This window comes from Lactuca virosa, chromosome 1 (assembly GCF_052849685.1).
Source record: "Lactuca virosa cultivar CGN04683 chromosome 1, Lactuca_virosa_CGN04683_v6, whole genome shotgun sequence".
Lineage (NCBI taxonomy): Eukaryota > Viridiplantae > Streptophyta > Magnoliopsida > Asterales > Asteraceae > Lactuca > Lactuca virosa.
Genome location: NC_136426.1, coordinates 88,656,973 through 88,677,091, shown reverse-complemented (window position 1 = coordinate 88,677,091; position 20,119 = coordinate 88,656,973).

Here is a 20,119-nt window from a genome sequence, read left to right as displayed (position 1 = left end):
GGCCCATGACATGTTGTTAAGTGATTATGTGATATGCGTCTGGTATGTGGTAGTTTAGGGGAGCTCACTAAGCTTTGTGCTTACGGTTTTCAGTTTTGGTTTCAGGTACCTCTGGTAGCAAGGGGAATTGCTCGGGATGACTGTATGGCACACACCGTTTATGTTTAGCCTGGGATGTTTTACTCTGATTTATTTGACATATGATTGATATAGATACACTGTTTTGATACTTGAGATATTATGGTTCATGTTTTGATAAATGATTTTTAGTAATTCTGGTTTAATTAAAGATTTAAAAATGAAAATTTTGGACTGTATTTTTGGGATGTTTCAAGTTGGTATCAGAGCCTTGGTTTGAGGGATTTGGGCACACTCTCGAGTGTGTCTGAACTCAAACTTAGGACTTGGTATGAAATTTTTCAAAAGCAAAATATTTTTAAAAAAAGGATTTGAAAAAGAGAAAAAGGGGGTGGTGCATTCAATCAGCCGAGCTCAAGTAAGTATTCCCAAATTACCCATACTGGTTTATGTTATGATATGATTATGAGAACTGCATGCTAGATTAGGGCTAAGGATCTAGGAATGATGCCTTGTATGCATGTTATATGTGAATGAGAACTGCATGATAGTTTAGGGCTAAGGATCTAGGAATGATGTCTTATATGCCTACTGTATGAGCTTATGAACTGTATGCTAGTACTGATTAGTCAGTAATATGATGGCCTGATTAGGATATGCTTGATTATGTTTATTCAATGCTCGAATGCTGCTTGATTTGTGCTTTTAGGAGTTCTAGTTATCTTTAACTAACTAGTAAACGAATATGTTAAGTTACATATTACGAGGACTAAATAATTTCAGAAGGTTCGGTTTAGCTCTATTTCGTAACTCTTGTTTGAGTCTAACCGTTGTAGGGTAGGACCTCTCATTCAAAGAATTATATGGTCTTAGTGATATGTAATGATATTCGCGAGCTGGTTAGGGGGAGATAGCAGGGACTTCTTATGCAGCTGATGGTAGAGAGTAGGTCGGAGATTACCCTAGGGCAAGCCTAGGATGAGATTAGTGCGTGAAGCAGTAGTAGTAGAAGGGACTTGGTGAAGTCAAGGCAGTTCTTGAGGAAAGTACGGATATATGTGGAAGGTAGTATGGGCCCATACTACTGAAAACAGAGGATCCGTACTTGAACCAAGGAAGGCTGAGATGAATCCAGGGAACTTGTAGTGTGTGTGATCCCGCGATGTATGATGAGTATTCTGATGTTTGTTGTGGTGTATTTTCAGTATGGTGACGCTACGCACTAGACCAGTTGGCAGTTCAGGTGCTGGTGAGGGATCAGGCTTGGGCTCTGGAGTCGGGCAGCTAGATGAGCAGATGAGAGAGTTCATTTCATCTGAGGTCATGCGCAGTATCATTGACCAGACTCCTGTGATCTTCGGTACGATCAAGGAGGGTATCTTGGAGCTTTTGGATGAGAGACTGAGTGCATTCCGCACCAAGGTGGCGGCCATGATGGGGTCGTGCACGCTGACGTTCAGGGAGTTCAGAGCTTGTGGAACTCCTGGCTATCATGGGGCTCGGGACCCCATTGCTAGCGGCAAGTGGTGTCAGATGTCGCCAACGCCTTTCGCACCAGCAGATGTCCAGAGGGAGACAAGGTCCGACTTGTTTCCTGCCTCCTGAAGGACAGGGCACAAGATTGGTGGGAGGAGGTTTGGAGAACTATTGGAGATGATGTCGCTATTGATGCGATGACTTGGAGTGATTTCTCGGCTAGGTTCAGGGCCGAGTTTGCACCTGTGATTGAGGTGCAATAGCATGCGAGGGAGTTCCCGGACCTCCAGCAGACTACGAAGACGGTGGCCGAGATCACCGCTATGTTCAGGGAGAGGGCCCTTCTTGTTCCGCAGTATGTGGCGGACGAGGAGATGAAAAAGGCCCGATATCCTGAGATGTTGAGGAGCAACATACGACAGTTTGTGAGCCGATCCAGCTGCAAGACGCTGGAGGATATGATTGCGAGGTCCCGAGAAAGGGAGCTAGATTTGGAGATGGAGAGGAAGATGAAACCAGATGGGGTTCAGACAGGTAGTTCGGGCAAAAAGCCCAAGGTATCAAATCACAGATCGAGGAGCCAGCAGGGCCGCAGCCAGTGTGGCAAGTGTGGCAAGATGCACGATGGCGCATCGAACAAGGGGAGTTCGGGCTGCTTTAAGTATGGTTGGACTGGTCATATGAGCAGGGATTGTACTGCTACCACCACCACCACAGCAGCTTCAGATCTGATTTGCTTTCAGTGCAATAAGAGGGGCCACAAAAGGGCCCAGTGTCCGAGTTTAGCAGCAGCAGGACAGGTGGCGGCGCCTGCTCCTGCTACGATGAGGATTACATATGGCCATCAGGGCCGGGCTGAGGCGCCTACGGCGAGGATCAGGGATTTTCAGCTTACTACGGAGGAGGCACGTGCAGCTCCTGATGTTGTGACGAGTATGTATTATCTCCTTATCTCTTTATTTGTATTGATTGTCGCTTATGTTTACGTGTTTTATTATAGGATCGTTCTTAGTGAACGATATATCAGTTGTGGTATTGTTCGATTCGGGGGCTACCCGATCTTTTGTGTCACTCGCACTTAGCAAGTGATTTGTTGGAGCTCCGGGGGAGCTAGACTGTCCACTGGATGTAGAGATAGTGGATGATAGGACCGTTCGGGTTGTGAGGGTTCATCGGGGATGAAACTGCAGTTATTCGATGAGCAGTTTTCCGTGGATTTGGTCCCCATTCCCCTGCAAGGGAATAAGGTTATTGTGGGTATGAACTGGCTAAGCCCCAATGGGGCAGTGATCGACTGTGAGTAGCAGCTAGTGAGAGTTCGGACTCCTAGTGGGGGAGGGTTAGTGATTCAGGGCGAGAGGCCGTAGTGTGGACCGACTTTGTGTTCGGAAGCGAGGGCGAGGCGCTACCTTCAGCAGGGTTGTGCAGGGTATGTCGCCTATGTTATGGATACCTGGGATAAGGGTAAGGCGACCGTGGATGATGTACCGATCGTGCGGGAGTACATGGACGTGTTCCCAGAGGATTTGCATGGGATATCTCCGGAGAGGCAGGTAGAGTTCAGGATTGACCTAGTTCCTGGTGCGGCTCCGATAGCCAAGGCATCGTATCGGTTGGCTCCTCCCGAGATGCAGGAGTTGTCTACACAACTACAGAAGCTGTTGGACAAGGAATTTATCAGGTCGAGTAGTAGTTCGCCATGGGGAGCCCCAATCCTGTTTGTGAAGAAGAAGGACGGGTCACATCGAATGTGTATAGATTACCGGGAGCTGAACAAGGTAACGATGAAGAACCATTATCCTCTCCCGAGGATTGATGATTTGTTTGACTAGCTTCAGGGTGCATCTCGGTTCTCCAAGATCGATCCGCGATCAGGTTATCACCAGATGCGAGTCAGGGATGACGATGTACAGAAGACAACTTTTCAGACTCGCTATGGTCACTATGAGTTTGTGGTGATGTCGTTTGGGCTCACCAATGCCCCAGTCGCGTTCATGGATCTCATGAACCGCGTCTGCAGACCGATGTTGGACCGGTCTGTGATAGTCTTCATAGATGATATCTTGGTTTATTCTAAGACTCAGGAGCAGCATGAGGAGCACCTAAGGGAGGTGCTGGAGACACTGAGGAGGGAGAGACTTTTCGCAACGTTCTCCAAGTGTGAGTTCTGGTTGCGCGAGGTGCAGTTTCTGGGGCATCTTGTCAACCGGAAGGGTATTCTGGTCGATCCGGCCAAGGTAGAGGTCGTGATGCAGTGGGAGGTTCCGTGGTCTCCATCTGAGATTCGGAGTTTTCTTGGTCTGGCAGGTTATTATCGAAGATTCATCCAGGATTTCTCCAAGATTTCCGTCTCACTGACCCGACAGACAAAGAAGTCGGTGACATTCCGTTGGGGGCTTGAGCAACAGGCAGTCTTCGAGACTCTCAGACAGCGGTTATGTGACGTATTGATTCTGATCTTTCCAGCGGTCATCGATGACTTCGTGGTTTACTGTGACGCTTCGATCACGGGTACGGGTGCAGTGATGATGCAGTGTGGTCACGTGATAACATACGCTTCGAGGCAGTTGAAGCCTCACGAGGCTAACTACCCGACACATGATTTGGAGCTGGGGGCGGTGGTTTTAGCCCTCAATATTTGGCGTCACTGCCTTTATGGGGTCCGTTGTACCATTTACAGGGACCACAAGAGTTTGAGGTACCTCATGGATAATCTGAATCTGAACATGAGGTAGTGGCTTTGGTTAGATGTGGTGAAGGACTATGACTATGAGATCCTCTACCACCTAGGGAAGGCCAACATGGTGACCGATGCGCTCAGCCGTAAGGCGGTTGCAGCACCGATACGAGACATATGTCTGAGGATGACAGTGGTTGCTCCGTTGCTGGAGCGGATCTGAGAGGCGCATGTTGAGGGTATAAAGGAAGAGCGCCGGAAGAGTGAGCGGATGGTGGGTTAGGTGGCCTCATTTGATTATGATAGTGGGGGGTTGTTGATCCTGCATCGGAGGGTCTGGGTTCCTTATTGGGGTGGAGTGCGCCAGGTTCTTATAGAGGAGGCGCACAAGTCAAGATTCTCCATTCACCCCGGGGCGATGAAGATGTACCGGGATCTTCGCCCTGATTATTGGTGTCCCTGCATGAAGCGGGACATTGCATGGTATGTAGAGCGGTGCTTAACCTGCTGGAATGTCAAGTCTGAACATCAGAGGCCTCACGGCAAGATGTGGTGGATATTCCCGTGTGGAAATTGGAAGATATCACTATGGATTTCATCACGAAGCTTCCCAGGACCGCACGTGGAGTAGATTCGATTTGGGTCATCGTGGATCGGTTGACAAAGAGTGCTCATTTCATCCTGATCCAGGAGAGCATATCGACTGAGAAGCTAGCTAAGATTTATGTGCGCGAGGTGGTGGCACGTTATGGAGTGCCAGTGTTGGTTGTGTCAGACCGAGACGTCTGATTTACTTCCAGATTTTGGAAGCAGTCCCACGACGTCTTCACTTCAGCACCGCTTTCCACCCCCAGACGGATGGGCAGAGCGAAAGGAAGATTCAGACTCTCGAGGACATGCTACGCGCATGTGTATTGGATTTCGGTGGCAGTTGGGACACGTATATTTCGTTAGCGGAATTTTCGTATAACAAAAGTTACCACGCCAGCATAGACCGACCTCCCTTCGAGATGCTCTACGGGAGGAAGTGTAGGACCCCTATCTGTTGAAATGAGGTCGGTCAGAGGGTCATGGGGAGTACCTAAGTGGTACTCAAGACGACAGAGAAGATCCAACAGGTCCGGAGTAGGCTCCAGACTGCTCAGAGTCGATAGAAGAGCTACGCCGACAAGCGTCGTTCAGACCTAGAGTTTCAGGAGGGATATATGGTCCTCCTGAAGGTGTCCCCTTGGAAGGGTGTCATCCGGTTCAGGAAGTGGGGCAAGCTGGACCCCAGGTACATCGGTCCTTTCCGGGTTATAGCTCGGGTGGGCAAGGTGGCGTATCGTTTGGATCTTCCAGCAGAGCTCAGCCAGATCCACAACATTTTTCATGTCTCCCAGCTGCGGAAGTGCTTAGTGGATGACTCCATAGTCGTGCCTTTAGAGGATATCCAGGTTGATGACAGCCTGAATTACATCGAGAGACCAGTAGCCATCCTCGACAGGAAGACGAAGGAGCTAAGGAATAAGAGGGTAGAGTTGGTGAAGGTGTAGTGGCAACACCGCAAGGGCTCGGAGTGGACTTGGGAGCCTGAGGAGGAGATGAGGGAACACTACCTGGAGTTATTTCCCGACGCAGCAGACTTCGAGGATGAAGTTCAAGACAAGTGGGGGAAAATTGTAACGTCTAGTTCCTGGTATGATTTAATTCAAAAATAATTGTTCATTTTTAAATGTAAACTCGACGAGTTGGAGGCCCAAACTCGTCAAGTAGGGAATGGATTTTGGACGCGGGTGGTAGAGTCTACTCGAAGAGTTGAGAGCCTCAACTCGACGAGTAGGCCGGGCAGAATGAAACCCTAATTCCAGGGTTTTGCCCCCTATTTAATCTCATTAACCTCCATAGGCTGGTCTCCTTTACAGCCTCCAAGTCCCAAACCCTAAACCACGAAACCCTAATGCTTTGTATGAGCTTGTGAGATATTTTTGAGTGAATCTTGTGTGTTTGAAGCTTGTGAAGGAAGGAGAAGCTTAGGGATTCAAGAAGAAGCTAGTAGATCTAGAGACACTATTTCATTCTCATCATTTTCTAGTAAGCAAGTATCAAACATGCTTAGTAAGTTCTTAGATATCCTTATTATCATTTTATGGTATTTTTGGTCCAAGAAGCATGACCTTTGGGAAATGGACGTCCCAAGTGAGTATACCATCAGATCTGGAACCATGGAGGGCTTTCATGGCAAAAAGGTGCAAACTTTATGGCCATTGAAGCCCCATGCAAGCTATAGGATGTCATTTTGGCCTTTTAAGCTCCAAAAGGCCATGCATGGAGAGAAAGGTGGAAGCTTTATCTGTTCATGTAGTGTCTAGGGTCCAGATCTCAGTTTGTATGCTTTATCTTTGAGTATTGATGGCTTGTGGACCAAGATCTAGGTCCTAAAGAGTTCGGGTTTGAGCTAAACCCATTAAGTAAGGGTATTAACAGATAAAGTTGGAAACTTTACCCTTAATAGGACATTTTCAGTATGGATGTAAAGTATGAAGCTTAGATCTAAAGATTAGGTTCTTAATCCATTGAGATGAAGCAACATATTGAATAAATCGGCGAGTTCATAGAGGAACTCGACGAGTTGAGTCGATTTGTCCCGATTCTATAAAGGGTAGAACTCGACGAGTTGACTCATTTTATCACGACTACGAGTAGCAAGGGAACTTGGCGAGTCAGGGGGATGACTCGACGAGTTGAGTCAACTCGGAGTGTTGATTTTGACTGGGCGTTGACTTTGACCTTGGCCTTGAATTTAACCAAGGTTAACCGTGAAGGGGTCTTGAGAAAGGAATGGTATCTAAGGGGTTGTTTCTGTATAGGGCGTGAGTAGAGCCGGTTGCAGGAGCAAAGGCGTTCAACTATTTCACCCGAGATTTGAGGTGAGTTTCCTCCTGTAGGAACGGGTCTAAGGGACCAATATCGGCCCGTTTATGTATGTTAGTATGTTCCGGACTAAGGTCCAATGCTGGGCAGGGCCCGATGTAGGTTTATATGTTTTCCGGGATACGATCCGATGTCGGGGCGGTACCCGATGAATGTTTGTATGCTTGATGTCTTTGTGATTCTTGCATGTGTTTGTATCTGTATGTTTCCGGACTACGGTCCGATGCCGGGGCGGTTCCCGATGAATGTTTGTATGCTTTCCGGATCTCGGTCCGATGCCGGGCGGGGCCCGAGGAATGTTTATATGTCTATGATTAGGTGATTATGCTTATGTTTATGTGTATTAGTATATATGCTCATACGTATGCCGAGCTTTGCTCGATGCCGGGCGGGGCCCGATGTTGGATGTGGTCTGATGCCGGGCGGGGCTCGATGTAGTAGGGTGGGGCCCATGACATGTTGTTAAGTGATTATGTGATATGTGTATGGTATGTGGTAGTTTGGGGAGCTCACTAAGCTTCGTGCTTACGGTTTTCAGTTTTGGTTTCAGGTACCTCTGGTAGAAAGGGGAAGAGCTCGGGATGACTGCATGGCACACACCGTTTATGTTTAGCCTGGGATGTTTTACTCTGTTTTGATACTTAAGATATTATGGTTTATGTTTTGATAAATGATTTTTAGTAATTCTGGTTTAATTAAAGATTTAAAAATGAAAATTTTGGATCGTATTTTTGGGATGTTTTATAGAAAAGAATGGAATGGAATCATGAATTCCATCCTTAGATGAAAGAAATACTCAGGTGTGATTGATGAAACTGGAAGGCGAGCCAATGACCTAATTAGCAAAATTGTGATACAATGACGAAAGCGAGATAGTACACGAAAGCGCGATCATGATAGCTTGGGAATGAGCATGATGATGTTGACTTAATGAGATCTTTTGGGATCCTAAGGATTTGGAAACCAGATGTCGACAATACCATGTGATAAGTGTTGTAGTAGATGTGGAGGAAGGGTGTCCTTGTGAAACCATGACACCAGTAAATGTAGAGCAATGGTGCATTAACCTAATACACTAGACTGATGAGTGAAGAGTGAAGTCAATACATATAAAGAAATGTAGTGTGAGATACCTAAAGGTATTTTTGGAGCCTCAAAGAATAAAAATAGTATGAAGATTGTCTCAAGTCATGCGAATAATGGAAACTAAAAGTAATGATGATGAGTACATGAGAGTACCTTACCCTAAAGTACTAGATCACCATGATGAAAATTTTAACGTGAGGAACTTTGTAATCTCTACTTACAAGTTTAATGATTTGTGATGAAGTGTTAAGGGTATGTGGAGAACATGATGAGGGAGACATAAGAAATACGACTCCAAAGTGTGGTAGCTTGATAATGGAATATCAAAGAATGAAAATTGAACTACAAAAGATTTTATTATACTAACAAGGTGTGGACAAGATTGAACACTTTAAGTTTGTTAAAAGGATTATCAAGAAGATGCTGATGACTAAAAGAAAGTTTCAAAATTCCCATGAATGGATTAGAAAGACGAACAACTACTTTGTGAGAATCATAGGGTGATTTGGATCTTAAAAGAAATGACCTCATTTCTTTTAAGGCTTAGATGATAAGAAGGATACGTAAGTGTGATAATGCAATGTTACAAGGACTCACAACACTCTGGACTCTGAGTATGAACAAAATGTGGTACTTAGAATTATGAGTGAAATGAACGAACCAAGGATACAATATTTAGAGCTTCAAAGTTATGTAACATGGTGATGCGGACCGAGCACACTCAAGTACAATTTAGTGCTAGCGTTTAGTACTACTACTAGTGTGGATTCGACAACCAGAAAAGAGCGGTTAGACTTATGATTATGAGATCTTATGTTATGAGTTCATATAAAATGTAGAATTTTGACTCAGAGCATTACAGGTCACTTGTCTATGACTAAAGGACGTAGAACTCAATTGATACAAAATTTGGTTGTGTATTCATAAGGAACAGACAATAAATAGAAAGTATTAAGTATAGTGATTATTAAGAAGTTCAACTGGAGAAGTGTTAAATGGGAGAACCGAGTACTCAAGCAGCGATAGTGAAAACAAATAGTGGAATATCTTGCTACATGATGAGAATCATCTGATGGGTTTTGAGCATAGCAAACAATCCCTATGTGTGCATGCAACCCTAATTGTTGGATCTATGTTTTCTCTATTAGCCATACACGCATTGAACACAAAAACTAGAAACCCTAGAAGGCTAGTATAATTTTCGAAATTAATATGAAAATAGGGTTAGGATACATACCTTGATTGTTATATTGTAATAACAATCAAATCCTTGAAGATCTTGAACTTTGAGAGCAAGTGTCACAAGTGTCACACCTCTAATGGCTCACAAACACACCAAGTAAGAGGATGATTATGGGAGGAGGAGAAAGGAGATAAATTTCGGTTTTTCCTTCTAAGGAATGATGATCGAAAATCCTTAAGGCATGAGGTCCTTATATAGTGCAACAAGGATGCTATGGATAACTGTAATGTGAATAAAATATCATTATTTCAAATATGGTAATTATCCACCTCCTTTCATTATCCATATATGATAAGATATTCTAGAAATTCTAGAATTATCTTACATATATCTTAATAATTTCGTCCACCCTTCCCTAGGAAGGTTCTGAACCCTTTTGCTCAAGTATTTAACAATTTCACTTTTAGTCCCTGCACTTTCAATTAATTCCTTCAATCCCAAAAGTAATTCAAATTAATTTCTGATTAAATATTAATTAATAATATGATTTCTAATTAATATATAATTTCCAAAAAGTATATTAATAAATAATTTATTTCAATTTATTAATCAAATTAATAATTTCTTCCTCTTCCTCGATCAATCATCCCGTCAAGTTGCTTGTGTGATGGTAACCCAAAAGGACTGTGCTACTATCAATTAAAGTACATACCAATTATAGTTATGCGCTTAGACACCTAATCCAACAGTCTCCCACTTGGATAATTCTAATAACTATAGTTGCAAGTATAACTTCAAAAGTTGACTAGCAAATTGTAGCTCTCAAAGCCGCTGTCGAACTCTGACCTAGTCAGTTACGTGTCCTTAAATAAGTGATCAAATATTACTCTATTCTTATGGTTCATGATCTTATCGAAATGGGTGATTTTCCTAATTCTCACCTTCTTCTTCTACTGATTTTGTGTAATTTGGTAGACTTTCCTATTCTTTTTTAAATTAATATATATTGATTTCTTTTACATGTAAATCAACGAACTAGTGATTTATGACTTAAAATTAATTACAAATTGAAATGGGTTTCAAGGGGATTTTCAAGATTTGTAAATATAAGAGATGGTAAAGGAGCAAATCCATTACACTTAGATGCATATCAACAACACCCTAATTGTGTTGACATACTTTTAGATAAAGGAACTATTGTTTGTGCCTCTACTGGTGGATATTGGTAGCATTTCTTCTCAAATTTCTGATTTATTGTTTCTATCTAGTTTTTTTTTCTTCTTCCCTTTACCCCATCCTTGTGGGACTTGGGTATTATTGTTGTTATCAAATTATCTTATAGCTCTTTTTCTTTTTCTATAAAATGTACAACATCTTGTGGTTTCGATTCTGAAAATTAGAAGCTTTGAGTTTCTTTCATCTTACTTCTTTCTTCACTAAAATCAAAAGCATTACACTGAATCAGAAGCCATAATATCCTACTAGATAGGTTTTTAGAATCATAACGTACAAGGAATTATATATATATATATATATATATATATATATATATATATATATATATATATATTCTTTATGATTCATATATGATAAGATAACTCATTATCTTTTTAATGTATTATTTAATTTCTGATTTTTTATAGATTTTTAGAAGGTCCTAGAATTAGAAGAGTTGTAGTATCTAGAAGGTCTTATAAACAAGTTCTTAATTTTATTATCACAGTTGTAATTTCAGATTTTTATTGGTGTTAAACAGAACCTAGTTTTTTTGTGTATTATTTTTTAATGACTTATGTATATTGCAATTAAAAATGAAAAAGTATAACTTCTTGGAATTAATGAGTAATTTCATCTGCATAAGCTTTTTCATGAGAAACTAAATGGTCAAAAATATTGGTGGTGTCAACAACTCTTTTATTGAATGAAGAAGATAGAAAAAGTATGTGATAGCTTATCCTTGGTGTATCATATGACTTTAAAAAACACAATATGAACTGTTGGATATTTGCATCAAATATGAATAAATATGGGTTAAACAAGTTAAATGAAATTAGAATACAACTTTTTGATCTTTAAAATTTTAGGGCCTATTTTTTAATAAATTGTATAGGGCCTTTGAAATCTCTAGGTCGGTCCTGCTCGTGCGAGTACGCTGAGCGTACACTGGTACGCAGGGCGTACACAGTTTGGACCAAACCCTAATACTTAGGGTTTGTGCACTATATAAGCACCATTATAGCCCCAAAACCTTTCCTATTATCCGCCTCCATCCTTAAAATGGACCCACCTTGCAAACCCTAACCTATTTTGAGCATTTTGAGCTTTTGAGTGAGTTGTGGGCATTCTTGTTTGTGAAGGAAGATCATCAAGAAAGTGGCTTTGCCCTCAAGACCTTGGATCCAACATTTTCTCTTTGTTGTGAACCATTTGGAGGTATAAAGCTCCAACCTTGGCTCATGTTTCTCTATATCTTGGTTAAGCTTAGATTTTCATCCCTTTTGTCCCAATACCTAGATCTTTATGAGTATGAGGTGCTCCAAATCCTTTAAGTTGTCCTTTCAAACATTTTAGGGTATTTTAAGTCATAAAAGTGCAAGATTGGATCTTGGTTTGTCCCCATGAAAGAGTTATGGCCCTAACTCGTCGAGTAGAAGGCAGATTATGCGCGGGGTTTGAGCTATCTACTCGACGAGTCAAGAGCCCTCGACTCGACGAGTAGTTCGGCCAGGATGAAACCCTAATTTCGGGGTTTTGCACCCTATTTAAGCCCCTTAACCCCACCCCTTAGCCTCATTTACATCCTCCTTGTCCCAATCCCTAATCCACGAAACCCTAGAGCTTTCTTTGAGAGTGTGAGCCATTTGAGTGACCTTTGTGTGCTTTTGAAGCTTGTGGAAGAAGAAGAAGATAGAGGGGTCAAGAAGGAAAGAGTAGATCCAGAAACTACACTCCATTTGCTACATTTTCTGGTAATCAAGCTTCTATCTTGGCTATTGGTTCATTAGATCTCTTTATGTCCTCTTTATGTGGGTTTTTGGTCCAAGATTTATAGCTTTTAGGAAATGATCGACCCAAGAGGGTATTCTTCCAGATCTAGTACCTAGAGGGGCTGTTATGACATAAACGTGCAAACTTTATGCCATTGGAGCCCCCATGAAAGCCTTAGAGAGTCATATTGGCCTTTTTAGCCCCAAAAGGCCATGCATGTGGGAAAGGTGGGAACTTTACTTGTCCAAGTAGTGTTAGGGGTTTAGATCTGAGGTTGTAAGCTTGAGTTTGGTGTATAGAGGGCTTAAGGACCAAGTTCTAGGTCCCAAGGAATTAGGGTTTGAGCTAAACCCTTTAAGAAATGGTATTAATGGGTAAAGTCAGAAACTTTACCCTTAAAAGGACATTTTCAGGGTTAATGTGAAGTATGAAGCTTGGATATGAAGTGTAGGTGATTAATCCATTAAGATAGCCCAAACAGACAGGGGAACTCGGCGAGTCCAGTAAGGGAATCGACGATTCGAAGCCGGGTTGTCCCGATGGTATGCCAGGTAGAACTCGACGAATCTGTGAAGGGACTCAACGAGTTGACTCAGCTGACCACGAGTCTGAGTAGTACAGGAACTCGCCGAGTTAGGAGATAACTCGACGAGTTGGGTTGACTGGGAGTTGACCTTGACTTTGACTTTGACCAGGACGTTGACTTTGACCAGGGGTAAAATGGTCATTTTACCCTAAGAAGAGTTATCAGATTTTTGATTAAGTGTTATTGTGAAATTGATAGTCGGGGAGTCGTTAGAGCAGCCGTCATAGATTCCTCACACGAGATTTCACAGCTAGTATTCGAGGTGAGTTTCCTCCAGTAAGAACAGGTCTAAGGCACCAAGGTCGACCCGTTGAGTTAGTAGTAGTTCCGGACTACGGTCCGATGCCGGGCGGGGCCCGATGTAGGATTATATGTTTTTCCGGATTTCGATCTGATGTCGGGGCGGTCCCGAGGAATGTTTGTATGCTTGATGTATTTGTGATTCTTGCATGTGTTTGTGCTTGTATGCTTCCAGACTTCAGTCCGTTGTCGGGGTGGTCCTGAGGAATGTTAGTACGTTTCGGATTACGGTCCGATGTCGGGCGGGGCCCGAGGAAATGTCTAGATGTTAATGATATATGTTTAGGGTTATGTGTATTATTTGATTATGCTCACATGTATTCCGAGATTTGCTCGATGTCGGACGGGACTCGATGTCGGGCGGGGCCCGATCCCGAATAGGGTTCGATGCCGGGCGGGGCCCGATGCCTAGCCTAACTCGATGTAGCAGGGGCGAGGCCCAAGATATGTTTATGTGATATGTGTATGGTATGTGGTAGTTGGGGAGACTCACTAAGCTTCGTGGTTACAGTTTTCAATTTTGGTTTCAGGTACTTCCACTAGCAAGGGGAAGAGCTCGGGATGACTGCATGCCACACACCACAGTTTTAGCCTTGGATGCTTTTAGACTCTGATATTTTGATATGGTTTTGATACAGTAATTAGATATGATGTTTTGGATACATGATTGGTGATTTTATTATTAAATTGATGGTTTATGGTTTTTAGTAAATGATTTTAAAAAGAAATTTTTGGACTATATTTTTGGGATGTTTCAATTTATTATGGAATAAAGGCCCAGATTATTAATTATGGTTATTTTCTTTAGGATATCTTTAGTGTGAGGAGTCGTATTAGCAACAACTTGAGTGTATGGCATGATTATCTTCTTTGTAGGCGAGTCTTCTCACTGTATCCATGGGTCGAAGGTACCAATGCCGGCCTATTATTGTATTACTTAGGATGATAGCTGCTATGTGGCTTATATGTGATTGTATGCTGGGTTGAAATACACCCCAGGGCGGGGCCTAGTATCGTATGTTCGGGTTGAAATAGACCATAGGGTGGGTCCCACTATTGTATTGGATTAAAAGATACCCCAGGGTGGGGCCCATATGTATTGATCGGGTTGAAATACACCCCAGGACAAGGCCCCAGGGCGGTGCCCATATGTGTATATTGGGTTGGATTATACCTATGGTTAAGCCCAGTTGTATGATTGGTATGTGGTACTGTGGGGAACTCACTAAGCTTTGTGCTTACAGTTTATGTTTATGATTTCAGGTACTTCCGGTTTGAAAGGGAAGGGTCCGATGTGATGGCACATCATCCTCCCTTCATGATTTCCGCATTTTGAATAATTGTACTCTGATGTTTTTAATATTATGACTTGGTGTTGATTTTGAACAATTGATGAATAATTTGATAGACTTTAAAATGAAAATTTTTATTACTATTTTTGGACGTTACAAATATTTGAAGAATTTTGATGAAGAATCGATGATATGGTAAATCTCAAAACATTAATCATATTAGGTGTTTACAAAAACATAAAAAGAATAATTACAAAAATGCCCCTGTCTAATTTAAAAAATTAAGCACTTTTTTAACAGAAGGGTAAATTACATGGATGGTCCCTGTGGTTTAGGGTAATCTTCATGTTTGGTCCCTAACAAGTGTTTTTAACTCGGACCGTCCCTACTTTATATTTTTGTTGCACGTTTGGTCCTTATCAGATGTAAAAAGACTACATTTCCCTCATCTTATAGAATTTTGTATTAATGATTTATTTATTTTTTATTAATATATAATTAAATATAAAAAAGTTAAAATTAATCCTAAACCTAATCTAACCCCACTTCCCTCGTTCACATTTTCTCCTACCTTCCATCTTCTTCATTCATCGCCTCCGACCCCCTTTATCATCGGTAGCCACCAACAACTATTGCCCCCCGCCACCAGCTTTCGATGACGGTTGTATTTATGTCGTGTTCTTCCTTCAAATACCACCGACTTAACCACAAAAATCTCAGAGCATACTGACAAAGTTCGCAAGACAAGGAGGATATGAACTGGGCACTCGAACCAGACACGACAAATACAATAGATCTAGGTTGCAACAGGACAGTGGTTCACTTTCGCACTTTACCCTCGTCGGCGCCCAAACCAACCCTACAAACACTGGTTCGATATGATTCCAAGTTCAATTTGCAGTTTAAGGTTTGATTAAGTTTTAGGTTTGAATTAAGTTTCATATTCAGTTTTCATTTTCATTTCATGTTTAATTTCAATTTTAGGTTTGAATTCATACTTAATTTAGGGATCAATTTAATGTTCAAGTTCCAATTTTGGTGATTACCGAAATCTGATTTGTAGCTGGAGAAGACCAGAATCACCACCGATTTCATAAGGAACCACTTATTTGACTTTTGATAACATGACTAGGAACCACCAGCGACCTATTTAAGATCTCTTCGCGGTCAAATTCTGTTTTTTTTTTGTTTTTCAATTCATGGAATGCGTTTGGGTTTGGTGGAGATTTGATGGAGAAGACATTATTTTGATTTTGGCTTGGTATTTGTTGGTGGTTCACCGGAGTAGAGGAAGTTGTGGGTGGTTTATAGAGAAGAAGAAGATGATGAGGGGTGGGGTGGGTGGAATGGTAATGGGGTTGTCGGACCCATCGAATTTTAATACTTAATTAATATCATTTCCATATTTAATTAATATTTTTTTAATTAACTGATAATTTGAAAAATATAAAGGAAATCAATAATGGTAAATCAGACTTTTAAGAACATCAGACTTTTAGTCTTCTATTCCGTCATAATTGTTGTCATAACGACACTCTTTGACTCCGTAGACATAAAAGAAAATAGGTGTGTTGGGAAATTCCATCAACCAAAATTGTAAATCATACCTCAGAAAAACCATTTAAGAGTTTTTCAGAAAAGTTAATACAAATATAAAAGATATGATCAGAGAAAAACTAAATTGCGATAGAAGAGAGGGGTTTATGTATAGATTCTTCAAAATCTTGATTTTTCAGAGTTTTGAGTTTGATTTCAGTTTCAGTTCGATTTCAAGCTTCAAATTGCCATTGATTTCGATTTCAGTTTTCATGTTCTTCCAGTTTCAGGTTTGCTTTAGGGATCAATTTAATGTTCAAGTTCCAATTTTGGTGATTACCGAAATCTGATTTGTAGCTGGAGAAGACCAAAATCACCACCGATTTCAGAAGGAACCACTTATTTGACTTTTGATAACATGACTAGGAACCACCAGCGACCTATTTAAGATCTCTTCGCGGTCAAATTTTGTTTTTTTTTGTTTTTCAATTCATGGAATGCGTTTGGGTTTGGTGGAGGTTTGATGGAGAAGACATTATTTTGATTTTGGCTTGGTATTTGTTGGTGGTTCACCGGAGTAGAGGAAGTTGTGGGTGGTTTATAGAGAAGAAGCTGATGATGAGGGGTGGGGTGGGTGGAATGGTAATGGGGTTGTCGGACCCATCGAATTTTAATACTTAATTAATATCATTTCCATATTTAATTAATATTTTTTTAATTAACTGATAATTTGAAAAACATAAAGGAAATCAATAATGGTAAATCAGACTTTTAAGAACATCAGACTTTTAATCTTCTATTCCGTCATAATTATTGTCATAATGATACTCTTTGACTCCGTAGACATAGAAGAAAATAGGTGTGTTGGGAAATTCCATCAACCAAAATTGTAAATCATACCTCAAAAAAACCAATTAAGAGTTTTTCAGAAAAGATAATACAAATATAAAAGATATGATCAGAGAAAAACTAAATTGCGATAGAAGAGAGGGGTTTATGTATAGATTCTTCAAAATCTTAATCTTTCAGAGTTTTGAGTTTGATTTCAGTTTCAGTTCGATTTCAAGCTTCAAATTGCCATTGATTTCGATTTCAATTTTCATGTTCTTCCAGTTTCAGGTTTGCTTTAGGGATCAATTTAATGTTCAAGTTCCAATTTTGGTGATTACCGAAATCTGATTTATAAAATAGGGATGGTCCGAGTTAAAAAAAAGTTGTTAGGAATCAAACACGCAGATTACCCTAAACCTCATGGACCATTCGTGTAATTTACCCTTAATAGAATTAGTGGCTGTATTTGTTCTCGCGTTCTTGGATTTTATATTTGTTTCATTTTAATATATATATATATATATATATATATATATATATATATATATATATATATATATATATATATATATATATATATATATAGGGCTAGGTTCAAATGTTTTTAACAACTATTGTATGCTCGTATGCACAAATCTGGACCAACGGATAGAATAGAATCAATGGTCATGATCTGAGGGTCTATGATATTACAATAGGGTAACATGTACCATATAATCACACAAATTTCAGCAGAAGGGTATTTTAGTTAATTCACCTATATTAAAAAAGGAAATTTTTGTATTTTAAGGATAATTAATTCTCTTTTTTAAATCTGAAATTTTTAAATTAATTCGAATTTAATTTTAATATGACTTTTAGTAATAATCGATTTTATTCTGACAGAATGACAAAAAGTCAACCATAAACTAGTAAAGATATTTTCGATTTTATTCTTGCAGAATATGGTTACATTATATATATATATATATATATATATATATATATATATATATATATATATATATATATATATATATATATATATATATATATATATATATATTAAATTAACATGCATAAAGACACATACAACGTATTATCAATAATAACATTTTCTAAAGAATACAAAGTTTATTCTTTAAGAATCACTAATTACATTAATTCGTAAAGAATAACACTATAAACAATTATTACATTCATTCAGAAAAAAATCTAACCTATAATGGTTTAAGAATTATATTTAATCTTAAAGATTAAAACTAAACATGGTTACAAAAAAAAACATCAAAATCTAACAAAAATGCTAATCCATTATGAAAGAATATTATTGGTAAAAAAAATTTATACATTGTGGCAGAATACATTCTGGTAGAATACACTCCCGTTCTCCATATTTTCTTCTTTTTCCACTTCAAAACCTAAGTCCACAAATAAAAAACATAATCAACTTTCAAATATTAAAAATTCAGTGCATTCTAAGAGAATAAAATCTATAAATTCTGACAAAATGTAGTTGAAACTATAAAATCTGACAAATTATAAAAGAGAATAAAAACTATAAATTCTGACAGAATGTTGTAGACATTAAAGAATTATAATTTATTCCAATAGAATGTAATCCTAAAACTGCAATGAGAATAACCGCCATAAACTCGAATAACATTATGTAAGAATGCTTTTATATGACAAATAATAAAATAAACTTTCGTAATTCGGACAGAATGCATATCACATGGTCAGATTCTAACCACCTATAACATACAATCAACAAGCTAAAGCACTATAAAATAACATCAATTATCAAAACAATAAAGAACAGACACAACCCCCCCCCCCCCCCGCGAATATTAGCATTAGTTATTAAAAGAGAAAAAAAGGAACATGTAAGGCATGTTTTATTATCATCCCAAATAGTTCAACATATCAAAATTAGCTCATATTCTGACAGAATCTTCCCAAATAATTCAACATATCAAAATTACATCATTTACACCAAAACCTTATCTTTTTGACATTATATCAAACACTTGGAAGACATGTTTTATTATCATCTAATTAAAGCATCAAACGAAGAAAACATCTTTATCTTTTCTAAAGAAATCAAACCAATCAATGATAAGAGAAGAATAAGTAAGGAAGCTTACATGTTTTTGAAGGTTTCAGTTGAAAAAAAGTAACACCAACAATTGCTATTCTTCCCTCCCGACTACTCATTCTTTCTTTCTCTCGATAACTTGAGATTCCATGCCTTAAAATCGAGACTCCATTTATGACAGAATTGGATTTTAATCTTCTATTTCGTCATAATTGTTGTCATAACGACACTCTTTGACTATGTAGACATAGAAGAAAATAGGTGTGTTGGGAAATTCCATCAACCAAAATTGTAAATCATACCTCAGAAAAACCAATTAAGAGTTTTTCAGAAAAGATAATACAAATATAAAAGATATGATTAGAGAAAAACTAAATTGCGATAGAAGAGAGGGGTTTATGTATAGATTCTTCAAAATCTTGATTTTTCAGACGATTTTCAAGTTTCGATTTCGATTACAAAATTTGATTATGTGAAAAACGATTTCAAATTGGAGAACAAAAACTCACCAATTGGGAAAGACCAGAATTCGAATGAGGACAGAGGATGGCATTGCCGATGGCTACGTCTGATCGTGGTGGTACAGATAAAATCAACGATATGGTGGATTGATGGTGTTTTGGACGTGTGAGGAAACTGAAGACAAAAAAGATGTATCTAGCATTTGGAGGAAGCCATCATTAGGGTTTATAAAACTTATTTATTTTTGTTTCTTTAATTGTTGGGATTTAATTAAATGATCACATTAATTACAAGGTGCAAAAAACCTGAAATACCTTTTTTGATTTAATTAGTTATTTAATTATTTGCTAATTTCTGATTGGTGCATTTAAGAAGACAATAGTTGTTAGAAACATTTGAACCTATCTCTATATAAACCTATATATATATATATATATATATATATATATATATATATATATATATATATATATATATATATATATATATATATATATAGAGGTAGGTTCAAATGTTTCTCACATCTATTGTGTGCTAGAATGCACCAATAAGAATTTAGTAAAAGTTATATGTATGTTAAATGATATCCATACTTATAAGTCTTTTTTATAGAAACTAATTAAATTCGTCATTA